We start from the raw sequence: 19,235 nt of genomic DNA on the forward strand, positions 1-19,235 counted from the left end.
AAGCAGTGGTATCAACGCAGAGTACTCCATCATGACCGAATTCGTTGGACTCAGGGCGAAGATGTACGCGTTGAGGGTGGATGGTAGGGAGGACGCTAAAAAAGCAAAAAGCGTCAAGCGTAACGTCGTAGCGCGTACTATAACGTTTGACGATTACACGCGGTGCCTGCACGATGAAATTGAAATGACTCGACAGCAGTCCCGCATAAGATCAAAATTGCACGAAGTGTACACCAGCAGCGAGACAAAAATCGCCCTGAGTCCGCACGACGACAAGCGATACGTCATACCGCATTCGATCGATACGCTTCCGTGGGGACATTACCGAATACCCATATAATGTATATATGTATGAGGAAAACAAAAGAAATATATTTCTATCTTTTTTTTTATATTTCATATTTTATATGCTATATATGTACTACGTATCGCTTAGGTTCATGCTCCTCGCATATTCACTTACGCGTTCACTCTCTCTTTCTCTCTTTTCTTTCTGCTCGTTCATTACTGTATTCTTTTGTTCCTATTATTATATTCTTTTATTTGCTCAACTTTTATTCTTTCTATTCTCGTCTTCCTACATGAAAATAAATTTATTTTTATACAGCGTAAATGAGATACACGATAAGTTATTTTCTTTTTCTACTTATATCTATAATTCAAAAGACGAGAATAGAAAGAATAAAAGTCGAACAAATAAAAGAATATAATAATGGTAGTGAAAGAATACAATGAAGAACGAGCAGAGAAAAAGAGCAGCTTGAATAAACGTGTAAACGAATGTGCGAGGAGCACCATATATACTTATAATCTTCATGACAATTTATTATTTATAGTTATTTAGTAATTTATAAATGAGTAAGGAAAATTTGATATATTTTATTCTCTTATGTTATCAAACATTTGCATATTTATATAAGATTGCCAATATTTATAGAAAATAACTTTTTCAAGCATATATAACTTTGCCTATATTTATAGAAAATAACCTTTTTCTAAAGCAAAAATTTAGAAATTTAATTTTGTTGTAAAATATTAATAAATAATGTTTTTATGTATCAAACTAATCTTAATCGATATGAAAATAATTTATTTAATTGATTTAATTGATACATAGAATAAAATATATCAAATTTTCCTTACTCATTTCTAAATTACAAAATAACTATAAATAATAAATCGTCATGAAGATTATAAGTATATATGGTGCTCCTCGCACATTCGTTTACACGTTTATTCAAGCTGCTCTCTTTCTCTGCTCGTTCTTCATTGTATTCTTTCACTACCATTATTATATTCTTTTATTTGTTCGACTTTTATTCTTTCTATTCTCGTCTTTTGAATTATAGATATAAGTAGAAAAAGAAAATAACTTATCGTGTATCTCATTTACGCTGTATAAAAATAAATTTATTTTCATGTAGGAAGACGAGAATAGAAAGAATAAAAGTTGAGCAAATAAAAGAATATAATAATAGGAACAAAAGAATACAGTAATGAACGAGCAGAAAGAAAAGAGAGAAAGAGAGAGTGAACGCGTAAGTGAATATGCGAGGAGCATGAACCTAAGCGATACGTAGTACATATATAGCATATAAAATATGAAATATAAAAAAAAAGATAGAAATATATTTCTTTTGTTTTCCTCATACATATATACATTATATGGGTATTCGGTAATGTCCCCACGGAAGCGTATCGATCGAATGCGGTATGACGTATCGCTTGTCGTCGTACGGACTCAGGGCGATTTTTGTCTCGCTGCTGGTGTACACTTCGTGCAATTTTGATCTTATGCGGGACTGCTGTCGAGTCATTTCAATTTCATCGTGCAGGCACCGCGTATAATCGTCAAACGTTATAGTACGCGCTACGACGTTACGCTTAACGCTTTTTGCTTTTTTAGCGTCCTCCCTACCATCCACCCTCAACGCGTACATCTTCGCCCTGAGTCCAACGAATTCGGTCATGATGGCACCGTTATTCTCGTCCTTCATCAAGCCCGGCACCTTCTTGTTCTCGAGCGGTATACCATACGCGTTGTTAGCCGGATAATCGCTCAATCTCGAATCTAGCGATATCGCGTTTCATGTTCTCGTACACATCCTCGCACTCGATGTGATAAATCAAACTGTCTGTATCGGTGTACATTATTTTACAATTTTCGCGATATAACGGTAACATGTACTCGTGGTGAAATTCGTATACACACACTTTCGATATATCGAGTATACACATACCGACGTAGATCGGTTTATTGAATTTCACCTCGAGTTTGCGCAATTCAACGGCGATCAGATTTTCCGAAAAGACGCTCCTGCTGTGAAAATTTGATTTCGCCATCATCGCCTCCGCGCCGTATTGTCCGTCTCACTTTGTCAATAATTTTACATCGATATGATTGCGCACGTTTTCCATAGTTTTACCGAAAACCGCGTTGTTCATCAATTTGTATAAATTTTTCTCGAAATCGTTTTTCGCGAGTGCTCTAAAGCGGGCGTTGAGTTCGATGTAATCGCGAAGCCATACGGATTGAGCGAATTGCAATACGCGGTGTATCTTTGTGACGCGAAGGCCGTGACGCGTGCACTGCTGCAGATTGCGATAGTGTATCACGTAACGCTTCTTATCGTACAGAATCGCGAGGAGTTTGTCCTCCCGCTTACCGGGCGGCTTATCGCGCGTCGGACAGAACGGTAGGTCAGTGTGCGTGTCGTGAAGATGTTGCGGATACTCCAGATCGACCTCGAGAATATAACCTGTGGGCAAATTCGAAGCGATCGCGCTAACGTCAAAATCAGAGATGTCGTCGAACCATCGAAAATCGGCATAGGGCAACGGTTGACACATCGCCCAACCGTACAAATTGTTTACATCGAAATACATCACGTACGACGATGGTTTCGATGGATCGTGTGATAAAACGATGTGTACTTGTTATTGGCTCGCGCATATCTGCCGGAACATTGGCACAGGCCACCGCGCCCACCGCGTATACCACGTTCGATAAACATAACTATGTCAATGTCTGTTAGCAATTCGAACGTAATATTCGTATGTTTTAGCATGGCATCCCACGTATATCCGGGAAGAGTATAGTAATACGCGGGGTCGAGCCCATAACTCTCGATACATTTGTCGCGAAAATTTTCAAAAACGTCGGCCAATAACAAGACATCCGTTTTTAAATATAGATCGCTGTATTCGCCCAAAGTTCGTACGGAGAACCGCTTCCAGACATTCTCGGCGTGTGCGTAATCGCTCTCGGATACGGTGTCACCGGTCAAGGAACTGTAAAATGATTCGCGCGGCGGTAAACACGTTTCGTGCAACTTATCGACGCAGTCAATGTATTAGTATGGAAAGACACCTTTTTGTATCAATAAATTGAACTCTTTAATCGATAAATTTTGAAATTTTGATTTTAAAATTTGAAGTTTATCATTCTAGCATTCTAGCAGCCGGATATCGCTCGCTCTACCTATCCCGCTCGCACGCACACCGCACGCGCTATCTCTCTCGCTCGTACACCGCACGCGCCGTCTCGCTCACTCCATAAACGCTATCTCTCTCGCGACACTCCCCGCGCGATACCGGCCCCCACCACCGGACCGACAACGCACACACGCACACCCCGCGATAAGCCCCTTCCCTCGCCCCGCGCCGATTTCCCCCTCCTCATCATTCCTTCTCTTTAAGAAAATCTGTGCCCGGAAACGAAAAAACTCAGCCCCGAAACGCGATAAGCGCACTCGTATCGCCGCTAACGCGCGTCGCGAAAAGAGAAGAGCGACGAGAACGCTCCTCTCTCCGTTCGACCGCCCTCCGACGATCCCCGTCTCTCTCGACGCCGGATACCCGGCGTGCGCTCGCGGATCGCGCGCTAGAAGCGGCGCGCGTTCCTAAAGAATCGCGATAGCGGATCGCGCGCTACAAGCGGCGCGAGTCCCTAAAGAACGAGTCGCGCCGGAGAGGAACCGCGACCCCCGAAAGGTCGAGTCGCGTCGGGGAGGAACCGCGACCCCCGATCGAGCCGAGCGCCATTTCCCAGGCGATCTCGTCGGCTCGTACCCGCTCCATCCCCTCCCCCCTCACCGCGGCCCCAACGCCTACCGTTCCGCCCCCCCCCCCGCGTGACGTCATACCCCCCGCGCCGGTTTCCCCTCGCCCCTCACCCCCTCTCAGAGGACCTGAGTTATAACGGCGCTGCAACTAAGTTCAATACGCTAGAACTCTCTTATATACACTACTCCTGCATTTGACTCATATTGCCATTGTTACCTTTCTAAGTAATTAATAATCTTAATAATAATAATTAATAATAATAATAATTAATCCTCTTTTTTTATTGTGAATTTGAATTTTAAGAACTCCGTCTTTTTGAGTCTAATTAATTTATCACATTCTTAGTCTCACCATGAACATGGAATGTTTTTTTTGTAAGTAAAATAGCTATCGGATGGTTGATGATCTTTCTTGGAGTGTCGATCTAAAGTAGTTTCTTCAATAACATCCGTAATTAGCAAAGTGAGACATGAATATTTCACAATAACATCCATTTGCTCAAATAGTATCTGCCCAAATTCATCAATTCGTTCTACCAGTTTTTTGCGAAAAATGTTTAAATCTGTCTTAATAAAGTATAATAGTAGTATACAATGTGTTACATTCTAGGTCACATTTTTTACTCTATCAAAATCAACTAAAAAACATCAAAATCACTAATAAAAACAACAAAATCACACATAAAAGCAACAAATTAAAAAAAAAAGACAACAAAAAGAAGAACTTTCAAAATATTGGCAGAAATCCTAAATTCCAAGAGTGTTAAACTCTAAATCAAGACCATTTATAATACAACGACTAAGTGTCTGAAAGACTAGCACCTGAAAGATTTAGTCCGTAGGATGTTTAGTACGTAGGATGTTTAGTCCAAGGACGCTTACGAAGTGATTAGATCCTTCTTATTTATCCATTGGTTATGTGTATTATCAAAGCCTAACCATTTAACATAAACTTTATTTCCTTTTCCTTTTAATATTTTTTCAACTAAATAGATGTTAGTTGGAATTTTAGTTTTTTGTAGTTCTTGTTCATAAAAGGTTCCTTTAATCTCTTCATCTTTCATATCTTTAATATGATAATATGGAGGTATGTTTTTAAAAACTTTATCTATTACAAATATTTCAGTTGACCAATTAGGTGTATATCCTTTTTCAAACATATGTTTTAATTTATTAATCCTTACATAATCACCAACTTTGAATCGCGTCCTACGGACTAAGCGTTCTTCGGACTTAGCGTCCCTTGGACTTAGTCTTTCAGGTGCCTTTCGGGCGCCTTTTGGGCACATCTTCAGGTGTCTTTCGGACACATCCTTCGGACTTAGTCTTTGAGACGCTTCACATGGTGTCATTCCTATAGTTCTATGTTTTCTATTGTTATAAATATTAAGCAAATTTGGTAATATATCAACCCACTTGTAATTACCCTGTATACTGAATTGTTTCCACATTAATTCTTTGAGTGATCTATTAAATCTTTCAACAATTGCAGCTTTTTTATCACTATATGTCGAATAATGATTAATTTTATTTTGTTCCATGAGTTTTTTAAAATCTTTATTATAAAATTCTTTCCCATTATCAGTTTGTAGATTTTTGGGTGGTTTATGCTGTGAGTTCAGGTCAACCCCTTGAGACAAACCTTTGGTTCTTGAATGTGAAGCACCTGAAAGGTTTAGTCCGTAGGACGCATCTGAAAAACTAAGTCCAAAGGACACATTCGATAGGTTTTTAAAACAAATACTCATTGCCTTTGATACGCTTTCTCCAGTTTTATTTTTAACAGGAATTGCCCAAGCAAATTTGGAAAAAGTATCAATAATTGTTAATAAATATTTATATCCCTTATTAATTTTGGATATTCCCTTTAAGTTACCCGAATCCATTTCAACAAGATCAGCCTGCCAAAGATCATCAATTCCTAATGTAATAGTAGATCTTCTTGGATAATTTCTCCTTGCTGGTTTGTGTAATTCATCAATAATATCGTTTTTACTAACGGTCATTTATTTCATTGAAGAATAACCATTTATCTTCATTTGTTTTAAGTACTTTTCACGTGGAAAGTATTTCAAATTTTTAATAAAATCTTTTTCACGTAAATGAATTTCTTCTTCAGATATTTGTTGAGCCTCAAATAAATGTAATAACTCACAATAAAAATTAAATGATAATTTATATTCATCAAGCCTATCCATTAATTTTAATGATGTTTTGAATTCATTATCTAATATTTCAATTATAACAGATATGGCACTTATTGCAAATAATGGTGTAACAGCAATACCTGATAAACTTGATGCCGCAAATATTGCTTTACTAAGTGATATAGCGATTTTACATTTAAAAAAATACTTATAACTTTTTCGATAAACATACATTCGTTTTTTAAAATACTCTTCCATTTATTATTATTAATAAATGTCTAAACATCACCTAAAAATGAAACATTTTAATTTTATAGATAAATATAAAAGAGGTGGTGGATTCTTTCCAGATGTAGTACGTGGTATAATTCTAGGTGAATCGGGTAGTGGAAAAACATTTTTATCTACTAACTTTGTCGCAAACAAATGGCTACCATATAGACAATTATATGTTTATAGTCCATCTATAGACCAACCTACTTATGTAGGATTAGAGAAAGAGTTGGAAAAAGATAAATATGATATTGATTATTTATTTGAGGATAATTGGGAAAAAATTTTACCAGTAGAAGAATGTGCATCAAATAGTTTAGTAATTTTTGATGATGGAATGTTAAAAGATCAAAGTAAAATAATAAGATATTATTGTGAAGGAAGGCATAAAAATATTAGTATTCTCGGATTATATCATAAATACACTAAAATAAACCCTATAATTAGAAAAAATTCAAATCTGTGGTTTATTTTTAATGAGTTTGGAGATAATCTCAAAAAAATACATGAAGAATTGGCTTCTGAATTAACATATGAAGAGTTTTGTAAGTTCTGTAAAAAAGCTTGGTCAGAACCACATGGATTTTTGGGAATTGATAAAACAAAAAATGATAAATATTTCTTTCAAAAAAATAATGAATTAATATTATTATTATAAATGGGAAGAAATTTACGTAATGTGTCAGACAAAAGACAACTGTTAAATACTGATTCAGAATTGTCAAATGCGTCCTTCGGACTAAGTCTTTCAGACGCTTCACCATCGTCGTCAAATACAAAACCGTTAAATACAGAATGTACACATAAGATGTTAAATACAGACTGTACTCATAAGATGTTAAAGCCACTTAACAAACCTCCCGTTCTTGAATGCAAATCTCCAGTTTTTAACATGAAAACGGGGTTTAATTTTGGAAATAAATCATTTAAAAGTACATATGAAATGATGGGTACAACTCCACAAGAACTGGCTGAAATAGAAAAGAAGCAAAATGAATTAAGAAAAACATTTCAAAATGCAAGAAATTTAAATACTAAAAAAAGTATAAATTTAGAGGAAAAAAATAAACCAATAACTTCTAGACTGGATGAAACGAATAAAGAAATTAACATATTGATTGATAAACTGGACTCAAGTTTAAAATCTGCACCTGAAAGGCACTTGAAAGGTGTCCAAGAGACGCTAAGTCCGAAGGACGCCACAGATGTACAACCTTATCAAGATACTAAACTTGAAGAAATAATAAAACTCCTTAAAGGTTATACAGAGACTGACGATAGTGATGAAGTATTTGAAGAGACCTTCGAGCGTCCTTCGGACTTAGTCTTTCAGACGCATCCTTTGGACGAGGTACAATCTGTTAGCTCGAGCCATTCATATAAAAAATCAGCTTTTCCAATGTCACCAAGAATTAAAGAAGAAGGGGGCCCCTTATGGAATAAATATAAAAACCATCTTTATGATGAAACGTTTGGATTCTGGCGTGACAGAGACAATGATGATAGGTTAATGATAGGGAATAAAACTGTAAGAGTAACACAAAATGATAATCTTGTTTTTTATGATGATAATAATATAAAAATAGTAACTCAACTTACTAATCCTTTAATAAAATTATTAACAGAAAAAAAAGTACCATATAATTTCAAAGATATTTATGGTGAAGATGCTATAAAAAAATATAAGAATATAGTTTATAAAACTAATGCAATTTATAAAGATAATGATCCTAGTAAAGGACCAGCTTCAAATAAATATACAAAATGGGAATATATTTTGAGATATTTATGGGAAGAAATGAGTGAATTAAAAATTAGCAAAGGAAGTAAAAAAGGAGGTGGTTTTATTAATAAACTTTCAAATAAACTAACCGGAAAGGTTCCAGAAATGCATTTACTGGGATATAATGCTTGTGGGCCTTTTACGAATGTTGAGGAGAGATTAAAAAAGGGGTGGAAAGGAATAAATCCTTTAGATGAACATTGCAAACAACATGATCTTTTTTATTATACAAACCCAAATGTAGATTATAGTAAAATAAAGAAAGCAGATAAAACTTTACAAGAAGCAGCGTGGATGAGAATATTGTCACCAGATGCTAGTAAGTCGGAAAGATTTTGGGCGTGGGTTGTTACAAATGCCATGAAATTAAAAACAAAATTAGGAATGGGATACATGAGAGAAAAAGATTTGTTATCATTATTAAAGAGGGCATTGGAAATATATAAAAAGAATCCACAATTAGCTAAGAACATTTTAAAATATTATGAAGATCAAAATCATCCATATAAAACAACTGGATTGATGTCAAGCAAACCTTCAGTTCTTGAATGTGAAAAGGACGCATTTGGCAAAACTATTAAGAACTTAGGGGGTTTTCCTTGGTTAGCAGCTCTCCCAATGATTTTCGCTGGTTTATATTATCTTATGAGTTCGGGTATGGATATATATAGAACAGTTAAAGAGAACAAATTTCTGGATGAAACATTAAAAGAACAGATTAGAAATAATAAGGCATCCGAAGGACGCGAAGAAGGATTAACCCATGTAGATAAAACTCAGGCAGATAAAATGATGCCATTAATTCAGGTCAAGCCCTTTGTACATTATAATTTCGATATCCCACGTGAAGAAACTTTCAACACACCAAAATATCAACCATCACTCTTTAAATATCGTTATTAAATGGAATTAAACCTATCATCTTATCAAAAACAAAAATTGAAGAAAGCTTGGTTTTATGATACAGGTGAAAAAATTAAATTGAATTCAAAACATGTTAAAAAAACAAATACTGATTATTATGGACTATTTCCATCATTATCTATTAGAAATGCAAATAAAGTATTTAGACAAATGGAAAATAATAAAGGTGCAGAACTCAACCTATCTAAAAAAGAAGTTGAAAATTTAATATTAAAAGCTTTATCAGATGATGATATAAAACAATATGTAAAAAAACTTAAAATACCTAATTTTAGAAACGTCTATTTAAATTTAAATGAATTACCTAAGAAAATTAGAAAAAATGAGTGTGGTATTGTTAATCTTTTTTTTCATTGGGTTTGCTATTTCAAAAATAAAAATCATATATATTATTTTGATTCTGTAGGAGGAGATGCACCTATAGAATTGAAAAATTATTTCAGAGGAAATAGACTCATTATAAATACAAAGAAAGTACAAAAGAAAAGTGATCCAGCTATTTGTGGTTATTTATGTATAATAGTTCTTTATTTGTTGGGAGTTAAAAAAATAAAATGGAAAGATATAATAAAAACAATTGGAATAGGTGATATTAAGGATGTTTTATACTATAAGCATCTCTTGGACTAAGCACCCCTTGGACTAAGCATCCCTTGGACTAAGCCTTTTTAAAAGTAAATGACATTGATATATTACCTAAAGTGTAAGACAAAAACAAAATCAATGCGTGAGCATAAAGAAAATAAAAATGTAAATGAAGATTACATACATAAAATATAACATATATTTTAATAGCAAATTGTTACAAATGTGATTCAAAGAAATCATAGTATATAAAAGCTCTCAAAAAATAAATCTTATAAATGGCATCAAAACATAGTTCACTTCAAGACCTTTCGTTTGAAAAATATCAAGATAAAATTGTGAAATTACAATACAAGTATATTTATCCTGAAATTAAAAGGCATGGCAAGGAATATGATTTTCATATAAAATTTAATGATAAACATGGTTTTATGCCAAACAAAACAAGAAATTTACCAAAAATACGAGTTACAAAGGAAGATGGAAGTGCTTATCCTGAAGGTACAACTAGCTTTTTAGTTAACAATTATTTTGCGTACATGTGGAGTTTGATTAAAGTTTCAATGTTCAATACTGAGTTGGATAATAATTATAACGTTGGTCATGTTAGTACATTGAAAAAGCGCGCTAATATTTCAAACGAAGGTGAAGGAAGTGGTCAAGCAAGTGGTTTTATCGCTGAGAAAAAATATGGTTTGATTAAGGCCTAGTCAGCCAGGTCTGTTCTAACAGATATTGCCAAGTGCTTGCTACAAATTATTGTCAGCAAAAAGGCTACAAATTTGGTACAAGAGTTGTTATTACCGATTAAGCTGGCAGATTGCCGGCAAGAATCAAGCAAAGCTTGCTAACATAACTACACAGCAAATTGGCGGCAGAAACCGAGCAAAGCTTGCTGACATGACTGACATCAGATTGTCGGCAAAAACTGAGCAGGATCTGGAGTGCGCAATCTGATGGCAAATTGGCAGCAAAAACCGAACAAAATCTGCAGCTTATTACAAAGTATTATAAAATAGTTCAGTCGCTTATCGCTATGCAGCGCGTTATTCATTATCTATACCCGTATTCAAATTCTTGTCATGAGTGTATATAAAGCCTACAAAATGCTAATAATATTATAATATATATATTTCTATCAGTTCAATTTTTGACACAATTCTTATACAGGAAATTCAGATATTGAATTGATTTTTTGCAAATCGGACAGATAATTGTTCGATTTTCACTTATTCAAACAATTTCTGTCCAAAAAGATCTTTAATTTTATAAATTAAGTTATTTGAATTTACCTATATGTTTTAACATATTAATATATGATTTTATATAATGTCTAATTATCTAATGGTCATTTTATGACCATAACTTATCATCATTTTGTTATTTAGGGTTAAGGCTTTAAATCTATTTAAATATATACTTTTATATGAATGGCCAAAAGCTGCAGAATTTGTTTGGTTTTTGCTGACAATCTGCTATCAGATTGTCTTGCGCAGATCTTGCTCGATTTTTGTCATCAATTTGACGTCAAATCATGTCAAGCTTTGCTCGGTTTTTGCCGTCAATTTGCTGTCAGGTTATGTCAACAAGCTTTGTCACCAAAACACAAGCTTAATGCGGACACAGATGGCACTGGATTTGTTACCAAGTTTTGAGCGAATTTGATGCCAATTTGGCAACAATTTGTTATCAAATTGCTTACTGGGGGGTGATGGTTTGTTTTATCCTACAATTGATCTGGGAGATTTAATTCCTGGTTTCTTTGATGATATAAGTGGGCCTATATTTGGTGTAGACATACACATTGTAATGACTTTAAAAGATGATTTGAGTGACTCATTGTTTACATTTAGTGACGCCGAAATAGCCCCACCTCGCGGAAAAATTAATTTAGAAAGTTATCGTTTAAAAGTTTGGTATATTGAATATGATGAAATTACAACGACAAACTTGATAGACGAATTGAAACATTTTAGTTTAGCTGGTAAATATGGGTTTACATATAAATGCTTCCAGTGTGTAGAATATCGAGGATTACCAGATTTAAATACCCAGACAGCACAAAACGTCCTCAGGATCATCCTGAATATGTCCAGGACGGTTCAGGACATTTCTAGGACGTTTTAAAATAATATATTTTATGAAAATTTAATGTGCATATATGATTATTTTACTTATATATGATATTTAATATAATTTAGAAATTTTAAATATTATAAGGTATAAATGTCCCATGAATGTCCACTGGATAGCTACAGGATGTAGGATATCTGGCCTGTTATTCCAGATAGTTCGCAGCGTCCCAGAATTATTCCAAACATATCTAGGATGTCCTGAGATACTCCCCAGGACATCCTAAGTACATTAGGTTTATTTTTTTGTACTAGGTCCTTTGCTTTTTTTCTCTCAAACATCCGAATATTAATCTCAACATTTAAACATTTATCTCATTTCAAGTGCAGAAAATGCTAAGGAGTTTAGATAAAACGAACAAACCTAATTATATATACAGAAAATAGATATATGATGTCCTAGAAATATCCTGTGGATTTCCCTAGAATGTGTCTAAATTTTTGCATAAATATTTATACAATAAATACTGGAGATATATAACAGTGTTTTTTTATTTAATGTATATTTCTCTCGGAACTGAACAATTTTTGTCTGAAACATTTATCTAAAATATTCTTAGTACTTTTCGAGATATTTATAGCTATATCAATTAAAATGGGACATCTTATATATAAATTTGAAAATCCATAATATTAAATGTAATTATCATAATATCATGTGATGAGTGTCTTATTCTTAATAGCAGAAGAAGCGAATCACATAAAAGAATGGCAATTTTCTTTTAAATATCGCGCACTGCATTTAGTAAACGCGCATGCGCAAATATCATATTGGGGAAATAGTATCATGGTGGGCGAGTACTAGCAGGCAGAACAATGCACGTGCGAAACAACAATATCGTCGCAGTGAACGAAAGTTTTGGTAAGTAATAAAACAAACAAAGCTGTAAACTAATTCATTAAATAAAACTGTAAACTAATTCATTACGCATGAAGATGGAATGAGTCGGATATGACGCATGTGGAAGTGTAATATAAGTCACACGCTTCCAACAAAGAACACAAGTCGATACAAATCGATACAAGTCTCTTCGGTGATTTTCATAGCAGTCTTAAATTTATAATCACGAATTAAGATTTGCTTATTTGGTAATTATAAATCTATGTAGCATTTTAAAATTTGAGTAAAAACGATTTTCAATACAATATCAGCTTACGAAAATCATCCTACAAGTCGACTTGTGTCGATTTATGTTCCTGGCTGGAAAACACCCCATATTAATTAAAAATAAAAATCAACTGAGCCCAGCTAATATAAATACATTATATATACATTATTATATATTTTCTGTATTTTTTTATAGTGCGAGTCGTGGCATTTGTGAAAGTGGGAAAGACAGAAGATACTCAAAGTGATATTGTGTGGAAAGTTGGGATATTTACCTAAAATTATTATTGGCACAATAGAGGTAAAATATTATCCTATATATATAAGGGCTACCGCACAAACTTTTCCATAACACGTTACGTTATGTTAAGTACTGACCGTAAACCTAGATTCGTACATAATCTTAAACTTAAGTCAACGCATAAAGAAAATTGTAACGTAACAAAAACATTACTATGTTACTTTTCTTTGTATGTTGACTGAAGTTCAAGATCACGTAAGAATGTAGGTTTATGGTCAGTACTTAATGTAACGTAACGTGTTACGGAAAAGCTTGTACAGTGGCCCTAAGGGTATAGACTCTTAAACATTGTTATAGAAATTTAAAGATGCAGAATAATTTGTCTGAGAAATAAAATGAAGAATTTTGTTTTTTTTGAAAGTATTTTTTAAAGCATAACATAGAGAGATCGCAATACTTTACATCATATTTAAACAGTATTCTTGAAAAGCAATCTTGAAAAGCAAAATGGATTATTATATTCAATTAGTGGAACAAATTCACAGATCAATTATCCATATATATATATTCAATTATATTTTAAAACCTTTTTTCAAATTAAATTTTGGGAAAGATGATGCGCAGTGTGTAAAACAGACATCACCAATCAGATTGCTTAGTTAAGGAGAATTAGGATAGATTTGACTCATCTGCTTGGTGATTCATTTTACACTGTGTGTGCATTTGGGACTTATTCTAAAATTTCAATTTATTAAATAAGTTATTAATTAATTTTTTTTAAATTAATTTTTACAGGACGGATGACACAAATGTATAAATTATTATATATGTTTCATATGATGAATATTGAAAGAGAGAAGTGATATATTAACATTCCAGAGTAGGCATATCAAACTTATTAATATCATACAATCAAAACCAAAATGGACTAAACGAATTTGTGCGATTTGAGACATTTTATGCGTGTAGATCAACAGATTGTTCCTTGTAAAACGAAACAAATCACAAAAATATTTACTGTTATTTTTTCTATTATTTTACGTGCAAGAAAGATTTTTATATCTATTTGTACTAAATATCAGTTTTTTACTAAATTTGTAGTCATCTGATAATTTATTGTTTTTTTCTGTGATTAGAATGTAATTAAGTTAGAATTATCGGAATTATCTAATAGAAAAACAAAATTTGAATGTTTACGTCGATATGTAATGAGAATCATATTGAAGAAGCTGTATATGAAGAACATGACGAAGCTGCTCCTAGTTGTGAGATAATATTTAATGTGGAATACTTGTATTTCAGAGAGGTAATTGCTAGTATTGTAAAGTTTATTTTATATATCACTTACAAAAATGAAATTATCCATAATTACATTTTTTTAAATGTATTTTTATAAAAGTCAAGTGCAATTTCATTGTTTTCTAAAAATATTAATGAATCTTTATATTATAAGATATTTTCTATCAGTTAAAATATAATTGGATAGAATAATTCCTATAAATTTGTTTTAATTTTCATAAGTTTATTTGCATAAAACAAAAAAACTTACTTCTTTTTTTATTTTAAATGTAAACAAATTTGCTTAAATGTTCTTATAGTTACGAGTTTACTCAGGTTGCTTTCTAGTTAGCGACAAATTGATACAAAAGTAATTTTGCCTTTATTACTTTGATTGTATAAAAAACAAAAATAGAAATACTGACTTTGATACTTACGTCGATTTGTCATTATCTGGAAAGTAATCTTAATTTGTTTACAATTATTAGTCTGTTTATTCTTACGAGAGTTAAGTACAATTTTATTTTTTATAAATTATATCACGATAGTATTCATATATTTTATATATTAGTTTAATTAGATTAATTAGTAACTAATTAAATATATTAATAACTAATAGTAACTAAAATATATTAGTAACTAATTAAATTAATTAGAGAAGTTCCTGTTAATTTATCTTACTTTTTATTTAAAATTCATATTTTAAAATTTGCATAAGTTTTTAAATACAAAGTAAAAAGGATAACGTACATTTATTTTTTTCTCTATTTTGTGAATATAAATTTAGTGTAAATGTTGAAAGCGTTCACATATTTTATATATCAGTTATGCTGTAATTTAATAGAAAAATTCTTATATACGTTTCTTTTAATTTTAGTTTAAAGTTTAACTTTAAGTTTAAGTATAATTTCAAGTTTTTTCGCATAAATTTATTTGCACAAAAAAAAACATTTTTTTTTATGCAAATAAACTTACTTAAAGGATATAAGTTAAAGATATAAGTTTATTATTACTGAGCCGTTTTCTATCAAATTTTGTTTTTTGTAAATTACAAGTACTTGTAATTTTTACACATAATTAACATAATTAATAAATTAATATAATTTGTTTGTAATTATTCAATATGATTTAAAAACAATAAAAAAAAAGTTCAGATGTAACACAATACGAAATAGTTTGTTTTTGTAATTTGGTTTTGAATAAATATTCTAAAGTGATATATAACAAAATATTTAAAAAAATGTTAGATATGCATTCTTATTGTCTAATATTTTGAAACTAACTACATGTAAGATGACACATTATTTAATATGTTAAATAAAAAAAAGATAACGGAGGTAATGTAGGAAAAGAGATACCCCAGTGAGAAATAATTCAAATAAGTCGATTAAACATCAAATATGTCCAATAGAATTCGACATCTTTTCAATCAATTATTTTTCACTGCAGTCAGTGCCTTCCATTTAATGTACTAATTGCTTAGATCATCTTACATGATTGGTTTGCAAATATTAAGCAGTACAAGAACACAGTTTAGATTGCATTTCTTTGTTGCCAGTATTGAAAATCTATAGTATATATAAAATGAATTTTAGATTTGGCTAACTTTGACTTCCTAATTTGTGCCGCATTAATTCTTCATTTGATTTTTGTTTTGTAAACATTTCACTTCATTAGGAAAAACAACCTGATACTTTTTTCTTGATGAAGTAAACTGAAATGTTCACGAAACTTAGAAATCAAATAAAGAATTTACACGACTCAAACCCAGAGGCCAAACTTAATATTCATGTAGACTACAAAAGTCTCAAATATCAAAGAACGTGAACTATTTTCAATATTAGATTTTCAGTACTGGCAATAAATAACAGGACACAATTTTCAAAATTTGCTCCCTGAAACGTACGAAGAATATCCCTAACATATCCCATAGAAATCCTTAGGATGTTCCACAGGATCTCCCTGGATTCTCCAGAGGCTAGTATACGGCTATCATTTACTCTTCCTCAGGACATCCAGAGGAGATCCGAGGATTAAAATAGGACATCCTCAGGATATCCTACATGTATGTCCTGGATGCCCTTTGGACGTCCTAAGGACATCCTTGTGCTGTCTGGGTACTTTACGTATGCCCTTAAATGATTTTGTTTTTACTCAGGAACCAAACTGGGCATTTGTTTTCTTTATAAAAGATAAATTTCTGTACGACCAAAATGAGAATCCAACAAATTGGGACCATGCTAATATTAAAAATATTCAAATATTGTATGGAGAAGCAAGACATCCTTCCGAACCTCAAAATTATGAAATTGAAAAAGGAGATTATTATGAGTTATATCGTTCAAGTTCAGAATACGATGAAGCATTATATGATCCTGATAGAATGATTTCTCAGTTTCACACGGTTGACAATTTTATAAAATATAATTGCTTTTTTAATATTGATTTGAGGAATAAACCAAAGAGTATTTCCACTGTGGAGAAATTACCAAAAATTTTAATTGCTGATTCTTCCAAATCTTTCAAGGGATTAAATTGTTATGTAGTATTTGTAAACCAAAAGACTATAGCTTATGATATGGTTATGAGTAGAATGATAGTTCAATATTTTTAATTAATTTTAAATTAATTAAATTAATTGCTAATAAATGCTGTACAAACTGAAAGGAAATTTAAAAGATGGTGTATCTTTTAGTTTTGATAAACTTAAACACATAAAGTTTGGTGAAATAGGGTTGGTAGATACCCAGTCAGCCAGATCTGTTCTAACAGATATTGCCAAGTGCTTGCTATAAATTATTGTCAGCAAAAAGGCTACAAATTTGGTACAAGAGTTGTTATTACCGATTAAGCTGGCAGATTGCCGGCAAGAATCAAGCAAAGCTTGCTAACATAACTACACAGCAAATTGGCGGCAGAAACCGAGCAAAGCTTGCTGACATGACTGACATCACATTGTCGGCAAAAACTGAGCAGGATCTGGAGTGCGCAATCTGATGGCAAATTGGCAGCAAAAACCGAACAAAATCTGCAGCTTATTACAAAGTATTATAAAATAGTTCAGTAGCTTATCGCTATGCGGCGCGTTATTCATTATCTATACCCGTATTCAAATTCTTGTCATGAGTGTATATAAAGCCTACAAAATGCTAATAATATTATAATATATATATATTTCTATCAATTCAATTTTTGACATAATTCTTATACAGGAAATTCAGATATTGAATTGATTTTTGGTAAATCGGACAGATAATTGTTCGATTTTCACTTATTCAAACAATTTCTATCCAAAAAGATCTTTAATTTTATAAATTAAGTTATTTGAATTTACCTATATGTTTTAACATATTAATATATGATTTTATATAATGTCTAATTATCTAATGGTCATTTTATGACCAAAACTTATCATCATTTTGTTACTTAGGGTTAAGGCTTTAAATCTATTTAAATATATACTTTTATATGAATGGCCAAAAGCTGCAGAATTTGTTCGGTTTTTGCTGACAATCTGCTATCAGATTGTCTTGCGCAGATCTTGGTCGATTTTTGCCATCAATTTGACGTGAAATCATGTCAAGCTTTGCTCGGTTTTTGCCATCAATTTGCTGTCAGGTTATGTCAACAAGCTTTGTCACCAAAACACAAGCTTAATGCGGACACAGATGGCACTGGATTTGTTACCAAGTTTTGAGCGAATTTGATGCCAATTTGGCAACAATTTGTTATCAAATTGCTTACTGGGTATATACCCAGTCAGCCAGGTCTGTTCTAACAGATATTGCCAAGTGCTTGCTACAAATTATTGTCAGCAAAAAGGCTACAAATTTGGTACAAGAGTTGTTATTACCGATTAAGCTGGCAGATTGCCGGCAAAAATTGTCGGCAAAAACTGAGCAGGATCTAGAGTGCGCAATTTGATGGCAAATTGGCAGCAAAAACCAAACAAAATCTGCAGCTTATTACAAAGTATTATAAAATAGTTCAGTCGCTTATCGCTATGCGGCGCGTTATTCATTATCTATACCCGTATTCAAATTCTTATCATGAGTGTATATAAAGCCTACAAAATGCTAATAATATTATAATATATATATATTTCTGTCAGTTCAATTTTTGACACAATTCTTATACAGGAAATTCAGATATTGAATTGATTTTTTGCAAATCGGACAGATATTTGTTCGATTTTCACTTATTCAAACAATTTCTGTCCAAAAAGATCTTTAATTTTATAAATTAAGTTATTTGAATTTACCTATATGTTTTAACATATTAATATAGGGTTTTATATAATGTCTAATTATCTAATGGTCATTTTATGACCAAAACTTATCATCATTTTGTTACTTAGGGTTAAGGCTTTAAATCTATTTAAATATATACTTTTATATGAATGGCCAAAAGCTGCAGAATTTGTTCGGTTTTTGCTGACAATCTGCTATCAGATTGTCTTGCGCAGATCTTGGTCGATTTTTGCCATCAATTTGGCGTCAAATCATGTCAAGCTTTGCTCGGTTTTTGCCGTCAATTTGCTGTCAGGTTATGTCAACAAGCTTTGTCACCAAAACACAAGCTTAATGCGGACACAGATGGCACTGGATTTGTTACCAAGTTTTGAGCGAATTTGATGCCAATTTGGCGACAATTTGTTAACAAATTGCTTACTGGGTATATTCCTGGATATGATAACACGT

General features: G+C 32.4%; 1 long non-coding RNA gene across 1 annotated transcript; it reads left to right on the top strand.

Annotated features, from left to right (window-relative positions):
- The first annotated feature begins 12,687 nt into the window (after window positions 1–12,687).
- LOC138944514 (uncharacterized) lies at window positions 12,688–15,279 on the top strand. The gene is made up of 3 exons (XR_011448804.1): window positions 12,688–12,770; window positions 13,213–13,317; window positions 14,053–15,279. It is a non-coding gene; the product is annotated as an uncharacterized lncRNA (long non-coding RNA).
- Window positions 15,280–19,235: the final 3,956 nt, after the last annotated feature.

The sequence above is a fragment of the Polyergus mexicanus genome, unplaced genomic scaffold, assembly GCF_030449975.1.
Source record: "Polyergus mexicanus isolate NDT 795.1 unplaced genomic scaffold, iyPolMexi1.0 SCAF_226, whole genome shotgun sequence".
Classification (NCBI taxonomy): domain Eukaryota; kingdom Metazoa; phylum Arthropoda; class Insecta; order Hymenoptera; family Formicidae; genus Polyergus; species Polyergus mexicanus.